Source organism: Apus apus, chromosome 13 (genome assembly GCF_020740795.1).
Source record: "Apus apus isolate bApuApu2 chromosome 13, bApuApu2.pri.cur, whole genome shotgun sequence".
Classification (NCBI taxonomy): domain Eukaryota; kingdom Metazoa; phylum Chordata; class Aves; order Apodiformes; family Apodidae; genus Apus; species Apus apus.
The window spans coordinates 15,847,466-15,869,490 of NC_067294.1; the positions used below are offsets into that span (position 1 = coordinate 15,847,466).

The 22,025-nt window shown below is 41.7% G+C and overlaps 1 protein-coding gene across 7 annotated transcripts in view; it reads left to right on the plus strand.

The window, feature by feature from the left end:
- Positions 1–22,025, plus strand: part of KCNIP1 (potassium voltage-gated channel interacting protein 1) — a 334,144-nt gene that overhangs the window by 257,883 nt on the left and 54,236 nt on the right. The window contains exon 1 of one of the 7 annotated variants that reach the window (XM_051631419.1): positions 6,826–6,844. The exons of the other annotated variants lie outside the window; for them this stretch is intronic. The gene's annotated coding sequence lies outside the window, so the exon portion shown is untranslated. Of the gene's footprint in view, positions 1–6,825; positions 6,845–22,025 lie in introns of those variants that run through there. 7 annotated transcript variants of the gene reach the window in all.

A 22,025-nucleotide genomic window follows, 5' to 3' on the forward strand; every position in this document is an offset into this window, starting at 1 on the left:
CTTCTAGATTAGACCTTTCAGGGGGCCTCCCTAAAGGTACTAATTGATTTACTGCTTTTTCCACCTGTTTTGCTACTTAATTGTGGGGTAATTAAATGTTTGTCACCTTTGAAATTTCCTGAATGAAATTTTCCAGGGTATATTACAAGAATTGTAGATGAGTGTCACGTAGCAGAGGCAATATTTGTTGTGACCGTGTGTTTCCAGACAGGAATATTTCTGTTTACTGAAACATTGCTTGTCTCAAAAATAGTTTGAAATGTCATTCTCCACTTTGCTTCAGGCTTTGCCATCACATCTACCTTTCACATCTTTCCCAGTCTGTATTTACGGTGGCAGCAGAGACTGCCCTGACCTTTCCAGTGTTCTGCAGTGTGTGATGAGCATTTCCTGCTCTCCCCAATTTACAGTCCTGGCAATGTTTGTGTAAGGAAGATGAGTTAACTAATTAAAAGCAGAATTTTTAAAAGGTTAAGGCCCAGCCTGCTGTCTGGGCTGAGATGGTACATTTCCAAATGCTGATTAATGAGAAATACTTGAACAAGACCAGAAGGCATGCCTGATGTCTCCTGCTAGCAAAGAACCCACCTGGAAAGGCAAATGCCTGTCTATAGGGATATTTTAAAATTATTTTTATTTTGAAGGGGTCTTGTGTCAGGAGATAAATCTAAAAGCACCATAGAAATGGGTGCCAGCAACATCAGGAAAGCATTTGTTTCTTTGTCATTGCCATGGTGAAACTGGGCTAGTAGTGTGAACCACTGTGTGTCACTGGGAACACATTGCTGTCCTGAATATAGATGTAGAGAGATTGTTGCCCTTCCTCCTCTCTTTGCTCTTCTTAAATAGACCAATGATACTGAAAGTTAAAGACAATACTAGCTTTTCATCAGAAATTGCTGAATTTCTCTGGTTGTGATGAGCCGGCCTGGGTCAGCTGCCCACCCAGCTGCTGTCCCACTCCCTTTCCTGAAGCCACAGGGCTGTTTCTCACATCTTTTCCCTCCCTCCCAGGCAGCTCTTTGCCCTTTCTTAGATACAGGGTCCCAGAGGTGCCACCAGCTTCGCTGAGGGGCTGAGCTGTGCCCTGGGGAGGTGCTGCTGCAGAACCGGCTGGGTCTGTGCTAGGGCAGCGCCGTCCTCTCCTCACAGAGCCGCCTGGGCACCCACACCTGACAGACATTCTGCTTTCCGTGTCTCCTGCTTTGTTCAGAAAGGACTTCTTTATGTCCTGGGAAGAATTCAGGCTCTTGGTAGGGTGACATGAGAAGGGCGGGAGAGGGAAATCAACCCACCCCACCCCAGGAGGAGCTACGAGCTCTCTCGCCTCAGACCGGCCTGAGGACACGCAGGTCGGAACGGGCTGGAGAACAAGATGCCCCAGCCTGGAAGAAACTTGTGAAAACACAGTGAAGAAAAGCCTCGATCTAGAAGAAGGTAAATTGAAGAGGTTTTCTGTTGTTTCTGGATAGCAATGGCTCTCCTTATTTTGAAGTTAATATAAAGCTGTTTGTGTGTCAGTGCTCATCAGAAACTTAGATACATAAACATCACATAAAATTATCTGAACCTCATTATATAATTCCAAACTAATTCCCCAAGTTCACCCATGTTTTCCTCAAAAGCAAGATACTTTTCAAAATATGTCTGAGTTTTTAACCAAAGGAGTTTTGCTTGAAAAATGTATGATGAGATATCCATTGGCTTGTAATAATTTCTAAAGGAGCAATCCATGATTCCATGTAAAAAAAAAATCCCCAAATTATGTTTCTGTTTTTTACTTGAGAAAGCATGGGATGATCAAGAGCTGCTCAGGTGATGGGATAAGGCTTGTAGGAAAAACCTTAACACCGTTTTATAAACCAAATAAACATAAGGTCAGTATGAGATTCCACAACAAGCTACTCAGCTTTCTCCCGTTATCAAGTTTTAAATGAAAACACTTGCTCTTGTAACAACAGAAACTAACGGAAAGTTATGCCATTCGAGATTTTTGCCTTTTAAAAATACTGCATAGACAATATCATGTGAATCAGTTCTTTATCCCTGAAGATTAGTCCTAGTTTGATGAAGTATATACTATCGACATAGACCTGTAAAATACAAGAGGCCTTCTCAATTAAACATATGTTTCACTGTTTTCTCAGTGACAGCCTGGCTTTAACCCAAACACATTAGGCTTACATGTTCTTCAATAGTGTGAATAAAACATCTGTTGTTCTTAATGAGGATTTGCTGCAAGTTCTGGCGCCTGTCATCTCTTCTAATGGTGAATTACTCGTTGCTCCAAGAACTAATTCTAACAAAAAAGTGGTTCTTATCATTGATTCCGTCAACTCATGTTGCCATGTTCAGTAATGCTTGCAGTATTGGTGACAACTTCTGATCCTAAGTGAAGAAAAAAAAAGTCTAATAACTTGGATACCTGGATGTTTGTTGAGTCATGCATAGAAGTTTTGTAGCATAAACCATTTTGAAAGCAGACAAGGAAATTCACCCATGTCAGTTCCATATACTTTAATGAGCTGGTAAATAAACACCAACTCACTTTGTCTTGACAGGATTTAATCTCTGTGTGCAGAGCACTCGGAGGTTTTGGTAGTCACTGCTGCAAGCACCACACCTTAACACTTGTTGGAAGTTTGTCCCTTAGCTGGATTTAATGCAAGACTTCAGCCATTTGGCACAATTCTTCTTTTAGGTTTGTGAGGTTTTTCTTTAGTGCTACAGCAACTATGTTGAAAACTGCAATACTGCTTGTAAGACCAGTTACCTCTGTGATCACTGCCTCTTAGTTGGGGATGGGAAGGCTTATCCTGAAATTTGAATGAGAAATTATGAATATTGGACATGCTCCAACACCTAATCTAGGAACTGGATGGTTCTGCATTCTCTCCCCTACTGCTCTGGTGTCCAGACCCTCAAAGTCTGGTAATGGTTTCATGGTTGGATCCAGTGGTATTCCTTGGGCATTGCAGAAGCACAAGAAATTCTTATTTGCAAATTGCTGTGGTGTTTTTGTTTGTTTGTTTGTGTTTTGTTTCCTTTAGTTAAAATATCTAAGACATCACCTTCATTAATTAATATCGTCCAGTACCCAAAGAAACAAGCAGTTTTAGGCAACCTCATGTGAGTATTTGTAATGCAGAGAACACACAGATGCCTCTTTTTGGATCCAAGTTTCCTAACAGCCTAATTTGTAAATGAGCTTTTTGTGCATTCACACACTCCTCGTAATTTGGCTCGCAGACCTAAGGAAATTCAGTCATCAAGCTGTGAATAGTTTCCCACACTTTCATGCTTCATTTCCAGGAAAAGAATCATGTCTCAATGACTTGATATGAAAGAGCTGCTGAGGTATATAAATACACCCATAATAAACTCTGCTTCTTGGTGAAATTTTGCTGTGAGCACGAGTGGTCTCAGGAGAAAGCAAATCTCAATGTGATATTCAGAGGTCTGCAGGTAGGAGCAGAGTCTCCTGTGTGTGGAGTGACAGGTATGCACCAGCAGAGGTGCAGTGAGTGTGTGCTTGCCTAATGTGATTAAAAATAACAAATCCTGATCTGACTTTCCATCTGGGGGATTTGCAAATGCCATGGAAAAATGTCTTCATCTCAAAGTGTGCGATCCATGCAGAATTGGATAGCTAGATTGAACTGCTGTTGAATGATTGTAGCTTTGGGCAGCTGTGGACCTATTAAAATCATAATACACTGATGTGTCATTATCTGCCATCATAACCCATTAACACTCCCCCTGGTGCTCTCTGTAGGTCTCAGGTTACTTTGTTCCAGGGGTGAACTGTGATCGAAAGTGTTGTGTTGAGGTTGAAAGGACCTGATCAACTCAGCTGAGGAACTGGTGTTGAGTATTTTCTATTTAAATATTTATGCAGCTGAATGGTCAAACTCATTCATAAATTGGACACCTTTAAATAACTAGTTTCAACCAAAAATAAACTGTAGAAGTGACACATGTGCAACAAATTTCATTTGAGTTTATTTTAGACATTAAGGTTGTTCACAGAATAGCACTAGTTGAATCTAGGCAGGTGCTAAGGAAACTATGAGCTAGATTTGGGGAGCCTGAGGGGCAAGCTCCTCTCCCAAGAGGCTGGAGCACTGGATTACAGGTGAAATTCCTGCTTTATGAAGTGAGATTTGAGTGTGTTTTCCCCCTTCCCAGGAGAGCATCTCTCTCTTCAAGAGGTACTTTGGTCCAGATCTTCTCCAGCATCTTTTGTCAGGGTTCATTGTGTAACAGAGATGGCTTTAGTGGTCACAAAGCCAGAAAGCAACCCTGGTGTCTATCAGCAAGAGCACTCCCAGCATAATTTGGATTTAGAAATCTGAGGCACAGGAAAGTAGGATAAACTTGGTTTGTGTGTTCTTGATGAAAGTCAGGATTCCTACTCCCTAACCTTTGAAACTGAATTCCAAGAAAGGCTTCATGGTAGTGAATATCCATTGGAGGGACATGTTAAATTCCCTCTTACAGGATCAGTCCTCCTCTTTGCCTTTCCCACCACCCTCCTGCCATTCAAAAGCCCCTCGGAGCAGCCTGTCTCCATATGCAATGGAAAGGTTGCCCCACACTTAGGTTGGGAGTTCCTCTAAGTACCACTTTAATAAAAACTTCAGCAGTGCCCAAGTGCCTAATCCTGCTCCTTGCTGATACTTGAAAATGCTTTGCATTGGGAATTTCAACCATTTGAGCTATTTTGCACGAAAGCCTGTGATTACAGAATGATAATGTTTTGACACAGGGATAAAAGCCAAGAAATTCACCATTAGTGGTGGTGTTTCTCTCTCTCTTGCTTGTGACAGCTTTAGTGTAGGCAGTAATTGACTAGAAATGACAATAGCAATTAACTTATGACCTTCTGCTTCTCTACACATTTGCTTTCATTCAAGGGAGAATGTCCATTAAGGAAGTAAGTATTTATATATGAGTGATCTATGATAAAAACTCATACAGATTGGAAAACCTGCTGTGAATATCAACATCACTATAAGACTAGAATTTTCAATTTCCCATGCAGGTTTTGCCATTAAAAATATCATTAATCCCTTCTCTTTTCTCTCCTAGTTTCATGCCTTTGCTCTTACAGTAATTAGTCAGAAAACTGAAGTTTAGATAGTGTTCTTTTTGCAATTAGAATCAATTGGTTCAATAGGCCAATTTGGCATTGATTTTTTCCTCAAGAAGTCATTAGGTTTTTTGTCATTACTGTTTGTGGTTAGCCAGGTGGGAAAAGAAACAGAAAATACTGGATTATGTTTTGTGAATGACAGCTTCCTAATTCTGCTTGCTCCATATATGTGTTTTAAGGCCTGGTTTATTAATTAATAAGTAGAATTTCTCTGCATCTTTGATCATTGATGCTATCACACAGAATACTGAGTATTTAAAAGTTGTTTCCAATTAATGTCTCTCATGTGCTCTATCACGAGTCAAAGCCTCACAAGAACTATGCTCAGTGATTAAATATATAAGATGCTTACTTTCCAATTTGCAGTGAATGTACTGTTGGTGAAAGTGCTACGTTTAATACTGATTTGAATTGATCAAGTGTCAGGCCAAGCTATGAAATGGCTCCTAAAATAGCTGCTGAAGAAACTCAAACAAAAGTATTTAAAAAAATTATTCTGGTTAATAGCTAGGCCTGATAAGGAATAATCTGGTTTTCTGAAGTCCTGAACCTTTCCAAGATTTTATGGATTTCAGTACCTCTGAAAGTCAAGGTATCTCATTAAAACAACTAGTTTTTACCTATGATTAGGAAAAAAAAAATCCTCTCAAAACAAAAGTCAAACGACCCAGCCTTCAACACCAGACAGCACCAGCTGCTCCCAATGTAGTGGCTGTAGTGGTGGTTTCAGTGCACCTGCTCAATATGAAAACTGCTCATGGAGGCACTGGTTTCACATGCCTATTGGTGTCAGCACTTCCTACGTGTTCATGCATAGCAGGTGAATTTTAAGAGGAATCTGTGCATGATAACAGCCAGCAATCCTTACCTGCACAAAGCTTTTCTCTTCTGTACTTAGGTGTGTGCTGCAGAGAGCTTTTGATTCAAAGGAGCCTGTTTTGCCCTTTGATATGCCATGAGCCCCTGCCAACATGAAAAGTGCTGCCTCTGCACCTTGGTGGGAGTCTGCAGTCGGGCAGGCTGGTGCTTGCTGTCTGAGGGGGAGAGGGAAGAGAAGGGCAGAACTGCCCCTGTGCAGGGAGACAGGCTCTGCCTGAGGGCAAAACACTGCCTGGCAGCACCCCCTTGTAGGGACAGCAGCTGGACAAAGAAAGAGCCATTAGGGACCACTTCTCTGGGTGCTTGCTCCCAGGCTGCCCCAGCTCTGCACCCCCAAACCCAAACTCTGCTCAGCTGCTGCAAGCAGAGCTTGTTGAGGTGAAGGCTCAGTTGCCAGGGACCAAATCTCCCATAACTCAGCCCACCTGCTTATTGTTGAGTTGCAGCTGTTTCCGTTAAGCCTGTGATATATATTCTGGGTTGAGTCCTGCCTTGTAGTGTGTCTCAGTGAGGCTTGGAGGGTTATGTGTGTTTTTATGCTGATGCTAGAGTTACATTAACTAATATAGTGTTAGTATTCTTGCTAAGATTAATTTTTAATGCAAAATTTCTACTCAAAAAGAGTGTGTGAAATGTGGGCCCTTGTTAGAAGTGGCTCTTGCTGCTACACGAGCACCTGAGCTGAGTACTAATGGGAGGAAGGCTGGATACCAGGCAAGACAAGACTCAAAGGAGTAACTTCAGTGTCTATCCACCCTGGTATCCTTGAATGGCTTGGAGGACTGCACAGATACAGTAGATCTTTTTCAGGTATGTTTATCTTATTTATTCTCAAGTAAAATCATTTATTTAATGTTCTGTTTCTCAGAATGCCTTCAAGCTTACAATTTTCACCTGTGAGTTTCAAAACCTTTTGTTTCAAGTCTATTGAGTGTTTCTGAAGTCTTTCTTATATATTAGTTTGGGGTTTTTTTGGGTTTGGTTTTTTTACTTGGTTATTTAGTTGTGAATAGGCTTGCTAGTTACTTTAGTCTAGCAGAAGCATTGGGCTGTGTGCCAGGGAGCTTGTGTAGCTGCACAGGTGTGTTAGGCTTGCAGAGAGCAGGAGTGCTCTGAAGCTCAACTAAATATGCATTGCTTGGTTTTGTTTCTGAGCTAGTTTTTAGTTTGTCCCGAAATCCTGGTGGATTGTGTACATTACTTTAGAATACAGATTGATCAACTAAGGCTATGGGGTTATTTTAGACCTGCATGTTCTAAATACTGGATTCTTGTTTCAAGCTATTTTGAGTTCTCAAGGGAAGCAAGAGGGCTTTGAACAACTACCTTGTAAATGTATTGATGATAAAAAATCTGTGTTTCCATTGTTATGATGTAATAGAGGCAGATGTGCTGGGTCAGGGACTCATGGTTTATGAGCTGGTGACCTGGGAGGTAACAGAGAAAAGGAGTGTGGAATGGCTGCACAGGGAGCTTGGCAGAGGCTTTGGAAGCAACAAATTCTGGGAGAGGAGGGGATCTCCAGCTGTATATCACTATCTTATAGGGTTTTTTTCCAATATATGGAAATGCAGATTGAAAACTTGGGCCAGCATCAAGTGTCCTGCCCAGCCCTGAGCCACAAGGTTAGAGCAAGGATGAGAGCTTCAGCTCCAAGCTCTGATGGCAGCTGTTGGTGTTATCAGGGAGCTGCAGGAAACAGGATACCTTCATCCTTGGTAGCTCTCCCAAAATTCCCTTTTCTTCCCTTGTTAGCTGGGACTGCTGTGTACCTATAGCTCTGGTGACTGTCTCCTCCCATAACTGTTTTTACTTCTGAGTGCTCCTCAGTGAGAGGCTGTCTCAACTTCACCATACTGGCCATTTTTCACAGGGATGAGGGACTCCATCTTCCATTTGTGTGTGAATTGTGTAATGGCAGCCAAAGCAGACATTTTAACACCTGCAATTTTTCCTCATTTTCGACCAGTGTTTTTCCTTGTTCAGAGTTAACTTATTTGTCAGCAACATTTGGCCATTGGTAAAGTGACACATGGCAGCTCTTTCACAATTGGTTTAGGACATGAAAAAGCTGTATCTTGCAGAGAAGCGTCATGGGAATGTGAATGGCCAGAAAGTAATTACACACTTGGAATGTTACCAGGATGCCAGCTAACTGTGGACAAAAGTACCTTCTCTGTGAGTGAGATGTTTAGAGATGCTCGAGTTTTCTGCCAGGCTAGAAGAGAAATTATTATTTTTCTGCTCAGTCAATGGTGCGAATTGACTCTGCAAATGATCAAACAAGCACCACAGCTGGTGCAATGTAGGGGGGGCAGGAGTATGAGGACAGCAGGTGAGAAGGGAAGAAAGAGGATTCTCCTTTCTGGGAGTGTTAATGTGTCTATGAGTCTTGCTCAAATGCTGACTAGGACTGAGTGGCTTAAAACCAGGATTTAATCAGATCCACAGTGTGAGATGTAGGAGTGTTTTCTTGCAAGGAAGAGCCTTTCTGGTTTTCTGTAGCATCGGTATAGAGAGAAGTGGATGTGTTACCTACCTCTGAGTCTATATTAGTAACTCATTTGTCAAAGAGCAAGGGACAAAGTGAGTAATGAAAGTTTATGGAGTATATTTTCTTCTCAACATGCTGTTAGCATTAATGGGAAATGCACTCACAGGGAAGAGAATATTCCCCCTTGTGTGCTTAATGACTGAGCTCCTGGGTCACTGCTAAATCTCACACCCTTTCTGTGCTCCTAGGGGGTGTTTCTACACTGTAATTTAAAAAGGCATAATTTGTATTGCTGACCTTAGTTAACTGCTGTCAGTGAAGCAATATCATAGCAAAGAGCAGACTGCATTAAACTGACCTGGGACTGATCTTTTGCTTTCTAAAACCAGAGCTAGAGAGTACTCCTCATGCTATTAAAACTATAGTCACTCAGGATGCTGTATTTAGAAAGCAGATATTTGGTCAGCAGATCTCAGAAGCTAGCTTGAGTAATGTTTTCTCCTGTAAGCATAATACTTGGTCACTGCCATGAATTTTGAGCAGAGCAGAATACAAACACTTCTGGAATTGTCTTTTTTTCAGCAAATGAGCCTTTTTTTCCTTTGGCATTTCTGTGAGTGAAATGAGGGTAGCAGGAGTCATGGATGGAATAAGGAAATTATATGATGGTGTGTACATAGTTCATTTAAAATTTTGGGAAGCTATAGACCTTAAGTGCATTTTTAGTCCTCTCTGAATCTCAGTGGAGAATTGTAGTGTATCAAACTACAGCAAAGTTTTGTTTTGGGGAACCAGTGCAGAAAGGTGATCCTTCCCCTCTACCTTTCAACGAGAGTGCTGTTAATTAATATTTAGGGTGATGACATCTTTTCTATGTAACACTTAGATCTGGTGACTGCAGAAGGAATCTTGGGAGAAAGCCTTTGTACTGCTGTCCTGAGTTGTGTGGTGGGGTTGTGTTTAGTTTGGGTTTTTTTAGTGAGGTTTGTTTTTTGTTTGTTTTAGCAAAAAGTGTCTAGTCTACTTATGCCAAAGCTGCAGAAAGGCTGTTCATGGATGCAGGGCTGTAGCTTGCAGGTGATCTGTTGCTGAAGGACCTAGTTGTGCTTATTACAATGAGTAAGATGTGGGCAGTGGAAATCAACCCCAAGTTGTTTCTCAGCTTGAAGGGCAACAGAGCTTACAAGTGGGCAGAGCAGCCAGCTGCTCTCTGGAGAGGGACTGTCAGGCCCTGCTGCCAGTGTTGGAGGGCACCAGAGTTGGTCCTATTTCATTACATTATCTGAGGTAATGTCCTAGTCCAGTGTTTGTGGGAAAAGATGAGAGACATCTCTGGTGTGGAGTCATGCAGTGACAAGGTGGCAGGAGGTGACTGATGCCCACAGGGCAGCATGTCCTGTTCAACCTCCTCTGAGTAACATGGAGGAAGGTGAAATGTGGTGTAGGATTTCCAGGCTTTGTCCCTGTGTTCTGAGGGCTGCACATACAAGCAGAGTGTGTGTTGCTGCATACAGGATAGTTTGCTTCTCTGCTCCTGGGGCACAAAGCCAAACCTCCCCACTGTGAAAAGGGAGCCAAAGCACTCACATCCTTCTCGGGCAGTGTGGGAGGACCTTAGCCTGTGTTCCCAGCCCTCATGAATACTGAATAGCTTTGCTGTTACAATGCAGGGCATGAAAAATGAATTAGTAATGATTAGCAATAAACATTGAGATGAATCAAGTAGGGGGTTGTTTATGGGGGGGGGGGGGCGGGGGGGTGTAAATGTTAATTGCTTTTTATGAGAGCATTGGCTCTTTTTCTCCCTCTGAGCACAGAGGAAGGACCTTCTCATGGCAGCTCTGGGCAGGCCAGGGTTCCCAGGCCCTAGCACAGGGGCTGGCTGGTGGGAGAGCTACCAGAGCTCTATGGGTGCAGGCAGGTGTGCCAGCATGTCTATGCCTGGTGGCATGGGGCTCGAGTGGTAATAAAACTCAAGTGTGATGTACAGTGGGCTCTTCTCAGTTATGCGTATCCTGTGGTCTTGATCAGCTATGAGGGATTCCTCTAATCGTAGGCAGGATCAGGAGACCCTTTCCAAACACCCAGAACAGGAGTCCTTGAAGACCCCGATGCAGCTGCCATGGAGCAGGATGTTGATGCTGAGACAGATGAATAGTAGAACTTTCACCAAGTGACTTTATAAGAGCTGCCATAAGTCTTCCCTTTCCTGAAGCACAGAAAAAAGAATTTGTTGTTCTGTATCATCAACAACAGCTCCCACAGCTCTACTCTCTGGAAAGAGAAGGCAATCATTTCAGAAAAGTGTGTATGTGTGCTCTTCAATTAATACTTGTTAAACCACTGCTTAGTCATGGCCACTGAAATGTTACTTAAATAGAACCAGGTTTCCAATTTTTTATTTCACTTACACAAACTGTTAAGATGGTGCATGTCTCAATGTAGGTCTGTGTTTATCCTTCTTTCCTTGGCTTTGTTTCTCTTGCATCAAGTTTATCTAAAAGATTGTTGTTTTCTAATAATTAAACTTCAACGTTTGCATCCAGACAAAGTTGGAGTCGATTTTGCACATTGAGCTGTATGTATCTATCAGAATTACTGGTCCAGACAAGCTCCAGACATTGCTATTTATAGTCTCATAAATATCAGATTTCCTGGATACCTTGATTTATCTTAGTTACTTTTTCATGAGCTACAGGAAAACAAGCTTGTAAATGTAAAATGGTCTTGCCCAACCTTGTTGCAAATTTGCATATCCTAATCTAATAAAAGCTTTTGATAAATTTCGAAGATGCTCAGGTATGACAGACTTCCCCACTTTAAACTCTCATCTCTGTATGATCTCCATCCTAAAATGAGTCTGATAGCTAATTACATGGACTCAGAGCAAGGAGGTTTCCTCAGTACTGCTAACAGATGGTCCTGTTTGGCCCTTGTCAGGGAATGGGGACTCTCACTTTGTGACACCACAAAAATCAGGACTACATCATGGGTGCATACTCACAAATGTCTGTGAGGTTGCAGATATGTTAAAACATGCTGTGTTTCCAGCAGAAGTAATATACTGCTGTAGAATAGATGTGTTTTGTATGAAATGGATGGCTTGGAACATAATTTGAAAGTTGTTTGTGAGATTTCATATCTGGTCTAAAACCTTAATTATTTTATAAACTCCTGGGCATTGGGGCTTTTATAAGGAAAAAGGTAACTCCATATCTAGAAATTGCTAATTAGTCATTTCTAGCTACCTTGCCTCTACTGAATGGAATGTTAATAAGCTAGTTCCTGTGAACGTGTCATATATAAAACTGTCTAATTGCTTGGACTATATGCTACAGAGATCATGTTTTCAATCTGGAAATAGACCTTGACTACAATTTTTCTCCTGCTGAAAATACTGGGAATGGTGCTTGTGGTAGCTGAGGGCGCAGGGAAGAGCTCTGCTCTGGGAGGGGGCCTGGAGGGGACCACTCATTATTGCCTGTGGGGCTGAGCTGGGGAAATCCCCTAGAAAGGCTGGAGGTGACCCATCCCTGCTTTCCCTGCCTGCCTCTGTTACCTGTGAACAGGAAACCAGGTATCCTTGATGGAGAGAGAGGCTCAGTGGAAGGAGCAGGCAGGTTAGAGACCCTGCTGGCAGGAGGTGCTGCATGGGACTGACCCTGGCTTGACCAAAGCTGTCATGAATTTGGAGCATGTCCTGGTGGAATTGCTGGTGAAAGGGTGTATTTGGGTTATAAGGACCATGTTGGTTGGTTTTAGCAGCTGTGAGCAAAGTTAATGCTGGGCTGCAGTTCAGCCAGTGCCAGCACCTACTCCAAGGCAGAGCCCTAGGTGCAGAGCAGCCCTTGGAGGGCCAATCCAGCCCCTTTCACTGTGTTTAAATCCCTGTTGCTGTAGTTGCTTCTTACAGGGAGCGTGGAACGAGGATTCATCATTTTGCATTGGCCTTCAAGTAGGTCTTCATTCAACAGTTTAAAAGCATTCCAGAGGAAACATTCACATACAGACTGCCTTCAGACTGTAAAACTGAAAGCTGGGAAGTGTAAAGGGTGATAAGGGAACCAGGAAAACTTGTCTGTTAAAATCTCATCTGTGACATAGGAGGAGATGAGCGGAGCTGTTGAAGTAATGGAGAGATGAGGACTGAAAACCAGCAAATGGGCGTTGACTTTGCATTGGTTTGTGTCTTCCTTTTTCTGCCAGTCTGACCTTTTCTTGGTTGGGAAGGCTTCAAGAACTTCAGAAACACAGAAATGTGTGTGACCTTAGTGCTCATGTGGTTTGCTAAGGCAGATTTTGATTTTGATTTTTGATTTTTTTGGCTGGTTGTTTTTTTTTCAGTGAGAGGCCTAGTTAAATAAGAGCTCAGTAAAATTGAGGTGGACCCCAAAGGGACTTAAGTTCTGTAGTTCTGGTAGACAGAACATGCACTCTTGCTGGCCCAGAGCATGACATAGTCTTCATCTACCTTTTTAGAGGACTTTAATGCCCCAAATAATGTGGTGTTGGTTCTGGAGCTGAGAGAGGTTTTAACTTGCACTGCAGAAATAACCTGTGTCCTAGCTTAGTTTCATGAGCATGACAGAATGGACTGTGTTTTCCTCCTTGATGTTGCCCAAGGGGCAGCCTCAGACTTTGGGCATAGCTTAGTCCTGGGTTTGGCTCCTGCCCCAGATGCTGTTCAGGTGGGAACAACCCTGGCACAGGGCTGGAGGGTTACCAGCCCAGCAGCCAATGGTGCAGGAGCAGGGGATTGCTAGGACAATGTTGCTTCTGGAGGAAATACCCATGTGAAAAATCTGATTTATCTTCTTCAGTACTTCTTTAAAAGTCTGATTTCTGTTGTCATTATCTCCTAAAACATCCTAAAGAAAGCAGTGTTTTTATAGTGTCTATTGTTCTCTAGGAACCTTCTAAAATGCCATTCTCAACAAAAATGTTGTTTTATCTTTTTGTTATTGAAGATTCTTGTAGCAGCTGACTGCTTATTTAAAAATAAATAAAACAACAAAGGATAATCATTGTGGCATTTGACAGAAAAAGTGCTCAGGATTTATTCCCCCTGTTGTGCTTTTTTTAATTTCCAATTTTTATAGGCATTTTGGTTTTGTTTCCTGTTCCATTAAGATTTTGCTTGAGTCACATTTTACATGTTGTAACAGAGAGACTAGCAATTTTCTTCACTCAGCAAGGTGCTTCAGTTACTAGAGCCCCTGGCAAGTTTTAAAAAAATGTATTAATAGATGGGAGTATTTGCCACTTCTTGTCTTCAAAGTGCTTTACAATCATTAATAGGTTATTTGTGGTTTATTCTGTGAATATCCAGATGGGTCTCTGAGTTGTTTGTGTTCAGATACGCTTACAAGATTGTACTAATTGCAAGGAACTACATTATTTCACTCGTAAGGAAATAAGTGATTTCTTAACTGTTAAAACTAAGAAACTAGATGTTGCAGAGAACTGAGAGGAAAAACTGTCCTTAATTCATTGTCTTAACAAAAAACTGTGTTGGACCTGGAAGGAGAGCTGCAAAAACCACAGTGTGAATCAGCAGAGTGTGTGAGCAGCAATACTGAAGGTCTGTGTGTTTCTCCTCTTCACACAGAACACAGCAGGGCTATAAAGGCAGGGGAGCAAAGCAATATGAACTGAGTTATAAACTTAGTTGCATGGTCATCCCTTGTGAAAGTAAACAAACTTTAGGGAAAAAAAGTGTGGTAAAAATAGTTTTATTTTCTTAATAGCTCAGAATTCACTGCTTTGGTATAATTAGCTGAGTATATGTAAGACTGAGGAATTTGAGTAGAATAAGAGTTCTTGCTCTGTTTTCCTTTCTAATTATAGTATTTCACTGTCTCTCTTCTCTGGAACATCCAGGCCTTGTTTTATCACATTTTCTAACAGGTAGAGCTGTAATATGCTTGATGGTCTCTGACTTACACTGAGTCATTCAACATTAATTGTAATACAGGTGATGGATATATTTCCAGAAAGAGAAGTCTTGATTAACGATGGCCAGACTGAGCTGATTAATTTAGATTAAAATAACAAAGAAGACAGAATGCCTTGGGTTTTTACTGGGTTTTCCAGCTTAAAGGGCTGCTGCTTGGATCAGGGAAACCCCACAGGCATTCTGCTTTCCTCCCTGTGCAATGCACTGAAACAGCTAAAAGCAAATTGTACACGTTTTGTTCAGCCCTGCAGCCTGGCAGGTCAGGAGATAAGAAGTGCCTCTCAGCATGAATGAACTGTGAAATGTATTACAGAATGAAGCTTTTGATGAGGATTTACATCAAAAAATAAAGCCAAACTTGCATTTGAAAATATATTACACTGCATATCCCCACAGAGAAGTTAAGGCTTATCTTTTAAATTTCAGACCGTTGTACTGAACCATTATTTAAGATATTTTAATGGCAATTGACATTTGAACTCTTCCTCACAACTGGAAGAGAGAGCAGGGGAGGGGTGAATCCTCTAATCTTTCTCCTGTTTTTTTCTTTCCTGGCTGCAGGTGTAATATCCCCTTAATATCTTCAGACCAAATGCCCTTTCAGAATTATACAAGGTTTTGGTTCTTAGATGGTTGATCTCTGCAAAATAAGGAAAGGTTTCCTGCAAATGGGGCGGGGAGGGAATCTCCAAACAATCTTCTTTCTTGGTTACTCAGAGAGTTACAAGTTCCCTGAATGTCCAGAGATTAATAGAACAGCAGAGTTACTTTTCTAGCCAAGATGCCTATGACAAAACACTGTAGGCAGGCAGCTCACTACTGCCTGTATCTCTTTGCATAAATTCCTGACAAGTGCTTGTTCTAGTAAGGATGAGAAATAGTTGATATCAGGATATTGAGCAAAAGTCTGATACAGTATGAGTAAAAAATAACCCAAAGGAGTTTTGATCAGGCACTTGTTCCCTGTTTTTAAACATCAGCTTTGGCATTTAAAGAGACTGAAATTTCAGCCGACATCAGGGACACAAAATATAAGGTGTCAGGTCTGAGAACTTTCATGAGCCATTTAGCTTAATAGAAAACCAAATAATTCAACTTTCATCAACTTAATGTAGCACTCTGAATGTACTGCAGTCTACATGCAGTACATTTAGAAATATAACCCTTTAGAAAATAACCCTTTTGTGGCTTACATTTTGAATCTATTTGTGTGTGTGCAAAAGAAGAATCTAAACTGGACATTTCCTCTCAACACTTCTTGCAAGTGCTCAAAGGGTAGTAGATGTCAGCATCCCCTCACAACTTCTTGCACCGAAGACCCAGATGTATTCCAGCTCTAAGGTAACCAGAAAACTGGAGTTGCCATTTCAAGGAAGCTCTGTTCCAGCCTGTGGAAAGAAAAATCTTTTGCAGAGCCTAATCTCAGATGTCTGTTGCTGTGCTCTCATTTCTTACATCTTACTGTGCCCATAACACTGACCATCTGTCTCCACCTGTGAGGAGCATCTTAAAGCCACACTCTAGCTGCTTCAATTAATATTTTTTTTAATAAATAATTACTGTTCTCTACTTGATATAAAACTGTAGTGACAAGCAGCTGAAGATAGTGCTGTTTATCTGTGCTGGTGTTTAAAAGAACAGCCAAGTCTGTAAGGGACAGGATCACCGGGGCAGCAGCAGCGAAAATGGGGATGAACATTGTGAGCTCAGATTCTCATCTGTCCCTCACTTCACTTTTGGGGAGCAGCACAGCCAGTACGAACCTGCAGGGTGCTGGCTGCTCCCCAGGCTCTGTGGGCCATGCAGGTCTCCCAGTGCCTCCTGGCTTGCAGGTGTCAGCATGTCATCCCCCCACCGCAGGGCTCACACCGCGCACAGCCCCGCTGCCTGCGCAGGGCTGGGGTGCAAAGCAGTGACTAATTCTGGGAGTGCTGTGCTTCAGGGAGGAAATGTTTTCAAGGCTGTGATTTCTCAGGGGGACTGTGTTGAAAGGGATTAGGATGTCCATCAGGGAGCAAAATGTTGAGCTGGTCTCAAAATTCTGCTGAACAGGTAGATCTCATTTGAAAGAGATTTGTATATTTCAAGGGGGGAATGGATGAAGGAAAGAAGAAGGGAAAACAGATGGGTGTTTTGTACTTGAATTTGCTTTTCCTATTTGGGAAGGAACGGGTAATCTGCCTAAACAGCCTCTGCCTGTAATTTCTGTGGCTGTGGTAGAAGGGGCAAGTGGGAGGAGAGGATGAGGGGGAAAGCCAGCAAAGGAAGCCGGGCTTGCTGCTGCTCATGCCCAGAGGGATGCTGTGGGGCCCAAGCAGGGTTAGTGCCTACCCAGTCTGGTGGTCCCTTCCTGCCAGCCACTCCCTGGAGACCAGTTGGCAATGGAGGCTGCAGCCCCAGCTCTCAGCCTCAAGGGGAACTGCCAGCTTGACCCATTCCTCACTTCATTTTTTCTTTTGCCGTGTGGAGCACCTCTCCGATCACACTGACAGTGCAGGGAATGCTCCACCTATTGCTTGCTCGTATGGCTTGTGTTTGAGCTGGTAAATGCTCTGCATGCATCAACACTCATTGCCTTTTGTACAGGATAGGAGTAGCAAATCATAATTGTGGTCTTCATATGGTAGAAGAGCTTCAGCCTGGAGTACCAGTTTAGCTCCCCCTGGCTACCAACTGCCACTGGTAAGGGCTGTGATAAATGTGCATGCACAGAGTCCAGCTCATGTGTTGCTAAGGACTGCTCACACACTGGGTGGTCCATGTCAATTGCTGTTCTCCTGTTGGTACAGCAGTTGACAGAAAAGCCCCTCTACTGTAGCCATGTAACATCAGACTGGGAAGGAAAATGCACCTTGGGTTTTCAGTGAATGAAGAAGGGAAGGAAAGCAATCAGATCTCAGATGTATTCTCTGCAGTGGTGGGGGAAGTATTTCAGTGACCTGACTGCTATCTTAAAACCTGTCCTATGCTTGCTTTACCAGTTTAGTGATTATAGATTTACTTTTTTGTGTGTGTGTGTGAAAGGGCTGCATCTGAATGAAGGTGGCCAAAGTCTCTTTCCCATAGAATGCAACAGAATGTTCAGAGACAGCAGATACACAAATCTTATGGGCACTGCAGAGCATCAGTAATGGCTTGTGGCTGGAGATGTACAGATGTGCTGCTGTGCCTGCTCTGCAGATAAATGAAAGACCTTTAATCTCTAGAGCTTTCACTTGTTTTCTCTTAGCAGTTCACATATCTTCTCTTCTCCCTCAAAAGATGCAAGTTCATTTGTTTTGTATAAACTTGATCAGAAGTCAAGTCAAAGCTTACTCTATTTGTAGCAAAAGGTGCAAACTGAGAAATCTCAATTCAGCTGTTGCCAGAAGTACCAAAAAAACTAGTAATTTAAACTCTTTCATTTCAATGATATCAAATAAATGGGTATTCAAATTAATCATAGACCTCGAGAAAATCAATAATACAATTCTGCATGAAATGAAGCATGGCTTCTGTTCAGCTAAGTGTTCTCACTTCTAGTCTATTCTGATTCAGCAAACCTTTAATACCCAGTCTGCCTGATTGATAATACGTATTTATCTTCATTCTGTGAAAAGAGAGAGCTCAGCATCCTGAGATGGGGTGTAGAATGTTCAGGATTTTCATCTCCTAATCCTATCATTCAAGGATGAGTTAGACTTTTTCCATCCCACCGTTGTTGGGTATCAGTTCAGTTCCAGAAAGGCATGAAGTAGAGGCTAACTCCTAATGCTACAGTGTGTGATGACTGCAACACTCCTTTGGGTTTGGGAGGACCACGCAGTAGCCTGCATTTGAACACTTGGAGCTAAGAGCCTCTGTCTGTTTGGAATCTCTGAGGATTAACGATTAAATTGGAGACTCTGTGTTCCTTTTAAAACTTCCATGTGTCAGTCTTTCACCTTTATGAAGTGAGGTTAATTTATTGGTCAGGGAAGTTGTTCATAGTGATGCCCTGATGACAAAGGTGCAGTACCTGTGTCCTCACAGATGGACTGGTGTCCTGTTATGTCCTTTCTAGTTTTGTGCTTTATCATGTAGGCAATAAGGAGCTGCAGGAGTCTCGTAAATTCAGGTCTACAGGTCCAAGATGTGCAACTGATAGCGAAGACCTGCTGAGAGAAACAGCAAGCTCCTGTTCCACCAACTTGAAGCTGGACCTACAGATCTTGATGCATAAAAATCAAGAGTAGATCAGCTTTGAGATAAAGGATCAGAAAAGATTTATCACTCAAACTGTGTCTTCAGAGTTTCATTCCAGAGTGTGTGACTATAGTAGCTAGTGCTTTTATATTTTGCTCATGTCTGCACACCTGCTGGGCAGTATTGCATCTTGGCTCATCTAGGTTTTTGTGGGTTTCTTGTGGCAAAGTGAAGTCCATTTACATTTAGTGAAGGTTTTGGCAAAATTTCTGTACAGTGTGAAGATCAGTCCAAGAGTCATTAAGTGGTTGTCAGAATCTAAGTTTGAGCTGCCTGGGGACACAGGTGACTTGTCCAACATTGGTTGTGAGATGAGTAAGCTAACTAGGAGTAAAACCTCTATCTAATATCTAGACATTTGGATCAGTGTGTCTTTTCTCATTTTTTTTTCTTTGATTTCTATTTCCCTCAGCAGAAATACAACTGAAACCTTCCAATCCATTCCACTTATGACAAGTAGCACTACAACTTGCAGGGTGCTATTATCACATTGACTTTCAATCATGCTACTGTGAGTACATTTCTGAGTCCTGAATATTACAGAATAATTAATTTGAACATGCTGAGGTGGAAAGCTTGTCATAAAAAAAAAGCTCTTTATTATGGTTTTATTAGCAGCTTCTGTGATGTGGTAAGGAAAAAAAAGATAAGCTCATCTTTTTGTCTGGTTTAATGTTGCCTTCTTTGTAGGAGTCCTCCACAAGTGTAAAAGTTTACTTCATGTAAGAAAGTGCATATTAACTAATAGAATTAGCTGAAGGAGTCCAAAATTGAGACTTGCTGCTGAAAGGGCTGACCACAGCTTTCAGCAATTCAGGGTTTGTGTAGTTGTTTCTCATGGCTTCTGTGCCTCAGTTATGAAAAGTTTTCTTTTCAATTAAACCATCATTCTTCTAGTAAATACCACGTCCATTTGGTTTGTGATTAGGGAAAGAACTAAGGTTGTGCATTGCTTGGCATTCACAGGATGCCAAGTGAATAACAAAGAACTCTACAAGCAGACAGTCAAATCTGCTTGATATGCCTTTATCACTCCCCTTCCCTCTAAGATCCTCCTGTAAAAGAGAAATTGGGATATAATGTATAAAGAGAAACTTGAAACGTTGCTTTAGATTCATGGTCTCATGAGCCAGAATCAGAGGCCAGCACAAGCCCATGCTTTTCTCCTAAGTGTCAAGAGTCAAAAAGGACAGAAAGCCACTTTTGGCCCTGGATTTAGCCAGAAAGTTTTAGCTTTTTCTGATGTATTGATTAGTGTAAGCTAACACAACTAAAAAAAAAAACATGGAACCAGCAAAAAGTTCTTACCTAAGTGTTTGCCTTTATTATATATATGCTCTGTCAAAATTTGTTTGCTCCTAAGAGCTGGCTTTTTTTTTTCTTTTAATTTTCCCTATTGTCCTTTCCAAGGACCAAAACATTTCCTGAAGTCTTGGGTTTAGATAATGAAAAACTAGTGGAGTGTTTTTCAGAGTTAGCTGAAACAACACTCTTTCAATTTTCTGAAAACACTGTTTTCATAGTAAGATTATATGAGCTGTGTAGCCTTTCTGCTATTGTCTTGGATTTGATTCCATTAGTGAGTTACTACAAGGATACTTAATTTGGTCTTGAGCCAAGGTATTTTTATTTGATATTATTAGAACTCCTTAAAGCCCAAGTAACTAGCTAAATTCAGTATAAAACAGAAAACAAGTTATCTGTCTTTAAATTGTGAATTATGAGACCACATTTAAGAGAACTACATTGATTTTTGTCTTCAAATGAGACATGGTGGTAAGTATACAGACATCAAGCTATTTGACTCCAACTTGTTCTGATTGATTTATGTACCATGACCATACCAATGCATCAAACTGCCTTACAAAGTAGAGTGCAAGAGCACTTGATTTCAGAAAACTCCCAAGTCTCTCTAGAGTGTTTATGAGCCTGAATAATGAGTGGGATTGTACAAAGTAAATCAGTGTAGAAGTCAGTAGAGAGTTTCTTGTTGACTCTGGCAGGTCTTAGATCAACCACTGGAGCAAGTTGCTCTGAGAGGTTTTGGAGTGTCTATCCTTGGAAACAGTCAAAACCTGACTGTAAACTAACCTGAGCAACCTGCTGTAGTCAACCCTTCTCTGGGCGCTGCCTTCCAACCTTTCTAATAGCAACTGTTCTGTGTAAGAAAAGAAAAAAAACAACAACCAAAAAGCATGTCTCAATCTTGTACTAGAAGAAGGAGGAGATGAAATTGCAAAATCCAGTATTTAGCAGAAGGGAGAAGAGAACCTGGGCCTCTTACAGTGGCTGCTGTATTTATCTTGGTATAAATTAAGCTTTTGTGATTTATTTTTATGAAGGTACAGTGATGACTTCAGAATCATTGCAGCAGGGGATAAAGAAAGTTTATAAACTTCTGTTAAACTGATGCTGCATGTAATGGAGAATGAGATTTTTCCTCTCTGCCTATAGTTGTTTCCATAGGACATTTAGTAGAGACAGGCACCCTGGTTTTCATTGTCCTTGTAGGTGATAGATTAAATGTTGGCTCTGACATTACCAGATAATAACTTTTGGATTTACCATCTGTGAAATAAGGCAGTCTTACTCCAGTTGCCACTGACCAGGGGAGATCTTCTGTCTGCTTCCACAGCTGGATGTAATGTATGTTCTTACTGACAATATCAGCAAAGAGATCAAGCAAGGAAATATCCTGGCCCAGACTTTGCTAGGTATTTCAGCAAGGCTCTTTGGAAAGAGTTACCAGTGCTGTCTTCAACAGCATGGAAGATTTATGTTTAGTGCTGCAAATGTTGTCAAGCCAGACTTTGAGCTGAAGTGTATACTTTGTTTATGGCCCCTCACAGATCTGAAAAGCTGAAAAAACCCCACTCTTTCACTAATAATGCTGCCTAGCTTGAAGCAGAAATTCTGTTTTACAGCTTCTCTCCAAAAGAGAGAACTGGTGTGATCCAGTGGCATGTTGATGATCTCCAAAGGACAGGCAATTCACCTTGCAATAGTGAGTGGTCAGATTGTTTTAGGAGAATGGAAGAATTGTGTCCTTAGTGATCACTCGGAGCCCTGGAGTCTTGCAAAAGGTTCCTTTTCAGTGTCATCACAAGAGCCTGTGCACACAGCAGATACTTATGAATGCTCTGGAAAATGCAGTTCTTCATCTTTTCCTTAGCTCATCATTAAACTCTGCCTAGCTCAGTGAAAGGGAAGGCTCACTCTTCGTGCACAGAAACCAGAAGAAGGGATACATTTTTGTGCTGGATTTGGTTCCTGTGGGCAGAGGTGAGTGTTTGCAGTAGGTTTCTCACTTGTGAGCC